The 5,000-nt window shown below is 41.3% G+C and overlaps 19 non-coding genes and 4 pseudogenes across 19 annotated transcripts in view; all 23 read right to left on the bottom strand.

The window, feature by feature from the left end:
* The window catches only part of LOC135058673 (5S ribosomal RNA), a 119-nt gene extending 81 nt beyond the window's left edge, over positions 1-38 (bottom strand). Inside the window, exon 1 of the ribosomal RNA XR_010245100.1 lies at positions 1-38. This exon is cut by the window's left edge and continues 81 nt beyond it. This is a non-coding gene — a ribosomal RNA (5S ribosomal RNA).
* Positions 39-145: 107 nt separating this feature from the next.
* Positions 146-264, bottom strand: LOC135069385 (5S ribosomal RNA). Its single transcript, XR_010255568.1, has one exon. It is a non-coding gene; the product is annotated as a 5S ribosomal RNA (ribosomal RNA).
* A 107-nt stretch (positions 265-371) lies between these two features.
* LOC134900542 (5S ribosomal RNA) lies at positions 372-490 on the bottom strand. Its single transcript, XR_010174051.1, has one exon. It is a non-coding gene; the product is annotated as a 5S ribosomal RNA (ribosomal RNA).
* Positions 491-597: 107 nt separating this feature from the next.
* LOC135070188 (5S ribosomal RNA) lies at positions 598-716 on the bottom strand. Its single transcript, XR_010256360.1, has one exon. It is a non-coding gene; the product is annotated as a 5S ribosomal RNA (ribosomal RNA).
* Positions 717-823: 107 nt separating this feature from the next.
* LOC134886015 (5S ribosomal RNA) lies at positions 824-942 on the bottom strand. Its single transcript, XR_010170113.1, has one exon. It is a non-coding gene; the product is annotated as a 5S ribosomal RNA (ribosomal RNA).
* A 107-nt stretch (positions 943-1,049) lies between these two features.
* On the bottom strand, positions 1,050-1,168 carry LOC135069335 (5S ribosomal RNA). The gene has a single exon (XR_010255518.1). It is a non-coding gene; the product is annotated as a 5S ribosomal RNA (ribosomal RNA).
* Positions 1,169-1,275: 107 nt separating this feature from the next.
* LOC135068250 (5S ribosomal RNA) lies at positions 1,276-1,394 on the bottom strand. Its single transcript, XR_010254454.1, has one exon. It is a non-coding gene; the product is annotated as a 5S ribosomal RNA (ribosomal RNA).
* Positions 1,395-1,501: 107 nt separating this feature from the next.
* LOC134902206 (5S ribosomal RNA) lies at positions 1,502-1,620 on the bottom strand. Its single transcript, XR_010175676.1, has one exon. It is a non-coding gene; the product is annotated as a 5S ribosomal RNA (ribosomal RNA).
* A 107-nt stretch (positions 1,621-1,727) lies between these two features.
* LOC135067205 (5S ribosomal RNA) lies at positions 1,728-1,846 on the bottom strand. The gene has a single exon (XR_010253427.1). It is a non-coding gene; the product is annotated as a 5S ribosomal RNA (ribosomal RNA).
* Positions 1,847-1,953: 107 nt separating this feature from the next.
* Positions 1,954-2,072, bottom strand: LOC134887790 (5S ribosomal RNA; annotated as a pseudogene).
* Positions 2,073-2,179: 107 nt separating this feature from the next.
* LOC134888718 (5S ribosomal RNA) lies at positions 2,180-2,298 on the bottom strand (annotated as a pseudogene).
* Positions 2,299-2,405: 107 nt separating this feature from the next.
* LOC135067505 (5S ribosomal RNA) lies at positions 2,406-2,524 on the bottom strand. The gene has a single exon (XR_010253718.1). It is a non-coding gene; the product is annotated as a 5S ribosomal RNA (ribosomal RNA).
* A 107-nt stretch (positions 2,525-2,631) lies between these two features.
* LOC134885208 (5S ribosomal RNA) lies at positions 2,632-2,749 on the bottom strand. Its single transcript, XR_010169329.1, has one exon. It is a non-coding gene; the product is annotated as a 5S ribosomal RNA (ribosomal RNA).
* A 107-nt stretch (positions 2,750-2,856) lies between these two features.
* LOC135062992 (5S ribosomal RNA) lies at positions 2,857-2,975 on the bottom strand. Its single transcript, XR_010249333.1, has one exon. It is a non-coding gene; the product is annotated as a 5S ribosomal RNA (ribosomal RNA).
* Positions 2,976-3,082: 107 nt separating this feature from the next.
* Positions 3,083-3,201, bottom strand: LOC134887579 (5S ribosomal RNA). Its single transcript, XR_010171049.1, has one exon. It is a non-coding gene; the product is annotated as a 5S ribosomal RNA (ribosomal RNA).
* A 107-nt stretch (positions 3,202-3,308) lies between these two features.
* LOC135062313 (5S ribosomal RNA) lies at positions 3,309-3,427 on the bottom strand. The gene has a single exon (XR_010248666.1). It is a non-coding gene; the product is annotated as a 5S ribosomal RNA (ribosomal RNA).
* A 107-nt stretch (positions 3,428-3,534) lies between these two features.
* LOC134888716 (5S ribosomal RNA) lies at positions 3,535-3,653 on the bottom strand (annotated as a pseudogene).
* Positions 3,654-3,760: 107 nt separating this feature from the next.
* On the bottom strand, positions 3,761-3,879 carry LOC135067543 (5S ribosomal RNA). Its single transcript, XR_010253755.1, has one exon. It is a non-coding gene; the product is annotated as a 5S ribosomal RNA (ribosomal RNA).
* Positions 3,880-3,986: 107 nt separating this feature from the next.
* Positions 3,987-4,105, bottom strand: LOC135058672 (5S ribosomal RNA). Its single transcript, XR_010245099.1, has one exon. It is a non-coding gene; the product is annotated as a 5S ribosomal RNA (ribosomal RNA).
* A 107-nt stretch (positions 4,106-4,212) lies between these two features.
* On the bottom strand, positions 4,213-4,331 carry LOC135069384 (5S ribosomal RNA). Its single transcript, XR_010255567.1, has one exon. It is a non-coding gene; the product is annotated as a 5S ribosomal RNA (ribosomal RNA).
* A 107-nt stretch (positions 4,332-4,438) lies between these two features.
* LOC134900541 (5S ribosomal RNA) lies at positions 4,439-4,557 on the bottom strand. The gene has a single exon (XR_010174050.1). It is a non-coding gene; the product is annotated as a 5S ribosomal RNA (ribosomal RNA).
* Positions 4,558-4,664: 107 nt separating this feature from the next.
* On the bottom strand, positions 4,665-4,783 carry LOC135070187 (5S ribosomal RNA). Its single transcript, XR_010256359.1, has one exon. It is a non-coding gene; the product is annotated as a 5S ribosomal RNA (ribosomal RNA).
* Positions 4,784-4,890: 107 nt separating this feature from the next.
* Positions 4,891-5,000, bottom strand: part of LOC134894328 (5S ribosomal RNA) — a 119-nt pseudogene continuing 9 nt past the window's right edge.

Here is a 5,000-nt window from a genome sequence, read left to right as displayed (position 1 = left end):
ATGAGATTGGGCGTATCCAGTGTGGTGTGGCTGTAGATGAGCTTTATGGTTTCTATTAGAACTTTTTTACTTCTAACTACTGGTTCATAAATGAATACATTTGAAAATTGAATGCATCAACAGAACGGTGTTGGCAGTATAAAAATATCTACAGCACCTTGTATTCCCAGGTGGTCTCCCATCCAAGTACTGACCAGGCCCAAAACTGCTTAGCTTCCAAGATCAGATGAGATTGGGCGTATCCAGTGTGGTGTGGCTGTAGATGAGCTTTATGGTTTCTGTTAGAACTTTTCTACTTCTAACTACTGGTTCATAAATGAATTCGTTTGAAAATGGAATGCATCAACAGAACAGTGTTGGCAGTATAAAAATATCTACAGCACCTTGTATTCCCAGGTGGTCTCCCATCCAAGTACTAACCAGGCCCAACACTGCTTAGCTTCCAAGATCAGATGAGATTGGGCGTATCCAGTGTGGTGTGGCTGTAGATGAGCTTTGTGGTTTCTGTTTGAACTTTTCTACTTCTAACTACTGGTTCATAAATGAATACGTTTGAAAATGGAATGCATCAACAGAACCGTGTTGGCAGTATAAAAATATCCACAGCACCTTGTATTCCCAGGTGGTCTCCCATCCAAGTACTAACCAGGCCCAACACTGCTTAGCTTCCAAGATCAGATGAGATTGGACGTATCCAGTGTGGTGTAGCTGTAGATCAACTTTTTGGTTTCTGTTAGAACTTTTCTACTTCTAACTACTGGTTCATATATGAATACGTTTTAAAATGGAATGCATCAACAGAACGGTGTTGGCAGTATAAAATTATCTACAGCACCTTGTATTCCCAGATGGTCTCCCATCCAAGTACTAACCAGGCCCAACACTGCTTAGATTCCAAGATCAGATGAGATTGGGCGTATCCAGTGTGGTGTGGCTGTAGAAGAGCTTTATGGTTTCTGTTAGTACTTTTCTACTTCTAACTACTGGTTCATAAATGAATACGTTTGAAAATGGAATGCATCAACAGAACGGTGTTGGTAGTATAAAAATATCTACAGCACCTTGTATTCCCAGGTGGTCTCCCATCCAAGTACTAACCAGGCCCAACACTGCTTAGCTTCTAAGATCAGATGAGATTGGGCATATCCAGTGTGGTGTGGCTGTAGATGAGCTTTATGGTTTCTGTTAGAACTTTTCTACTTCTAACTACTGGTTCATAAATGAATACGTTTGAAAATGGAATGCATCAACAGAACGGTGTTGTTAGTATAAAAATATCTACAGCACCTTGTATTCCCAGGTGGTCTCCCATCCAAGTACTAACCAGGCCCAACACTGCTTAGCTTCCAAGACCAGATGAGATTGGGTGTATCCAGTGTGGTGTGGCTGTAACTGAGCTTTGTGGTTTCTGTTAGAACTTTTCTACTTCTAACTACTGGTTCATAAATGAATACGTTTGAAAATGGAATGCATCAACAGAACGGTGTTGGCAGTATAAAAATATCTACAGCACCTTGTATTCCCAGGTGGTCTCCCATCCAAGTACTAACCAAGCCCAACACTGCTTAGCTTCCAAGATCAGATGAGATTGGGCGTATCCAGTGTGGTGTGGCTGTAGATGAGCTTTGTGGTTTCTGTTTGAACTTTTCTTCTTCTAACTACTGGTTCATAAATGAATACATTTGAAAATTGAATGCATCAACAGAATGGTGTTGGCAGTATAAAAATATCTACAGCTCCTTGTATTCCCAGGTGGTCTCCCATCCAAGTACTAACCAGGCCCAACACTGCTTAGCTTCCAAGATCAGATGAGATTGGGTATATCCAGTATGGTGTGGCTGTAGATGAGCTTTGTGGTTTCTGTTTGAACTTTTCTACTTCTAACTACTGGTTCATAAATGAATACGTTTGAAAATGGAATGCATCAACAGAACGGTGTTGGCAGTATAAAAATATCCACAGCACCTTGTATTCCCAGGTGGTCTCCCATCCAAGTACTAACCAGGCCTAACACTGCTTAGCTTCCAAGATCAGATGAGATTGGACGTATCCAGTGTGGTGTGGCTGTAGATAAACTTTTTGGTTTCTGTTAGAACTTTTCTACTTCTAACTACTCGTTCATAAATGAATACGTTTGAAAATGGAATGCATCAACAGAACGGTGTTGGCAGTATAAAAATATCTACAGCACCTTGTATTCCCAGGTGGTCTCCCATCCAAGTACTAACCAGGCCCAACACTGCGTAGCTTCCAAGATCAGATGAGATTGGGCGTATCCAGTGTGCTGTGGCTGTAGATGAGCTTTGTGGTTTCTGTTAGAACTTTTCTACTTCTAACTACTGGTTCATAAATGAATAAGTTTGAAAATGGAATGCATCAACAGAACGGTGTTGGCAGTATAAAAATATCTACAGCACCTTGTATTCCCAGGTGGTCTCCCATCCAAGTACTAACCAGGCACAACACTGCTTAGCTTCCAAGATCAGATGAGATTGGGCGTATCCAGTGTGGTGTGGCTGTAGATGAACTTTGTAGTTTCTGTTAGAACTTTTCTACTTCTAACTACTGGTTCATAAATGAATACATTTGAAAATTGAATGCATCAACAGAACGGTGTTGGCAGTATAAAAATATCTACAGCACCTTGTATTCCCAGGTGGTCTCCCATCCAAGTACTAACCAGGCCAACACTGCTTAGCTTCCAAGATCAGATGAGATTGGGCGTATCCAGTGTGGTGTGCCTGTAGATGAACTTTGTGGTTTCTGTTAGAACTTTTCTACTTCTAACTACTGGTTCATAAATGAATACGTTTGAAAATGGAATGCATCAACAGAACGGTGTTGGCAGTATAAAATTATCTACAGCACCTTGTATTCCCAGGTGGTCTCCCATCCAAGTACTAACCAAGCCCAACACTGCTTAGCTTCCAAGATCAGATGAGATTGGGCGTATCCAATGCGGTGTGGCTGTAGATGAGCTTTATGGTTTCTGTTAGAACTTTTCTACTTCTAACTACTGGTTCATAAATGAATTCGTTTGAAAATGGAATGCATCAACAGAATAGTGTTGGCAGTATAAAAATATCTACAGCACCTTGTATTCCCAGGTGGTCTCCCATCCAAGTACTAACCAGGCCCAACACTGCTTAGCTTCCAAGATCAGATGAGATTGGGTGTATCCAGTGTGGTGTGGCTGTAGATGAGCTTTGTGGTTTCTGTTTGAACTTTTCTACTTCTAACTACTGGTTCATAAATGAATACGTTTGAAAATGGAATGCGTCAACAGAACGGTGTTGGCAGTATAAAAATATCTACAGCACCTTGTATTCCCAGGTGGTCTCCCATCCAAGTACTAACCAGGCCCAACACTGCTTAGCTTCCAAGATCAGATGAGATTGGACGTATCCAGTGTGGTGTGGCTGTAGATAAACTTTTTGGTTTCTGTTAGAACTTTTCTACTTCTAACTACTCGTTCATAAATGAATACGTTTGAAAATGGAATGCATCAACAGAACGGTGTTGGCAGTATAAAAATATCTACAGCACCTTGTATTCCCAGGTGGTCTCCCATCCAAGTACTAACCAGGCCCAACACTGCGTAGCTTCCAAGATCAGATGAGATTGGGCGTATCCAGTGTGCTGTGGCTGTAGATGAGCTTTGTGGTTTTTGTTAGAACTTTTCTACTTCTAACTACTGGTTCATAAATGAATACGTTTGAAAATGGAATGCATCAACAGAACGGTGTTGGCAGTATAAAAATATCTACAGCACCTTGTATTCCCAGGTGGTCTCCCATCCAAGTACTAACCAGGCACAACACTGCTTAGCTTCCAAGATCAGATGAGATTGGGCGTATCCAGTGTGGTGTGGCTGTAGATGAGCTTTGTGGTTTCTGTTTGAACTTTTCTACTTCTAACTACTGGTTCATAAATGAATACATTTGAAAATTGAATGCATCAACAGAACGGTGTTGGCAGTATAAAAATATCTACAGCACCTTGTATTCCCAGGTGGTCTCCCATCCAAGTACTGACCAGGCCCAACACTGCTTAGCTTCCAAGATCAGATGAGATTGGGCGTATCCAGTGTGGTGTGGCTGTAGATGAGCTTTATGGTTTCTATTAGAACTTTTTTACTTCTAACTACTGGTTCATAAATGAATACATTTGAAAATTGAATGCATCAACAGAACGGTGTTGGCAGTATAAAAATATCTACAGCACCTTGTATTCCCAGGTGGTCTCCCATCCAAGTACTGACCAGGCCCAAAACTGCTTAGCTTCCAAGATCAGATGAGATTGGGCGTATCCAGTGTGGTGTGGCTGTAGATGAGCTTTATGGTTTCTGTTAGAACTTTTCTACTTCTAACTACTGGTTCATAAATGAATTCGTTTGAAAATGGAATGCATCAACAGAACAGTGTTGGCAGTATAAAAATATCTACAGCACCTTGTATTCCCAGGTGGTCTCCCATCCAAGTACTAACCAGGCCCAACACTGCTTAGCTTCCAAGATCAGATGAGATTGGGCGTATCCAGTGTGGTGTGGCTGTAGATGAGCTTTGTGGTTTCTGTTTGAACTTTTCTACTTCTAACTACTGGTTCATAAATGAATACGTTTGAAAATGGAATGCATCAACAGAACGGTGTTGGCAGTATAAAAATATCCACAGCACCTTGTATTCCCAGGTGGTCTCCCATCCAAGTACTAACCAGGCCCAACACTGCTTAGCTTCCAAGATCAGATGAGATTGGACGTATCCAGTGTGGTGTAGCTGTAGATCAACTTTTTGGTTTCTGTTAGAACTTTTCTACTTCTAACTACTGGTTCATATATGAATACGTTTTAAAATGGAATGCATCAACAGAACGGTGTTGGCAGTATAAAATTATCTACAGCACCTTGTATTCCCAGATGGTCTCCCATCCAAGTACTAACCAGGCCCAACACTGCTTAGATTCCAAGATGAGATGAGATTGGGCGTATCCAGTGTGGTGTG

The sequence above is a fragment of the Pseudophryne corroboree genome, chromosome 3, assembly GCF_028390025.1.
Source record: "Pseudophryne corroboree isolate aPseCor3 chromosome 3, aPseCor3.hap2, whole genome shotgun sequence".
NCBI lineage: Eukaryota > Metazoa > Chordata > Amphibia > Anura > Myobatrachidae > Pseudophryne > Pseudophryne corroboree.
Note: the sequence above shows the minus strand (reverse complement) of the source record. Positions and strands in the feature narration are given on the sequence as shown.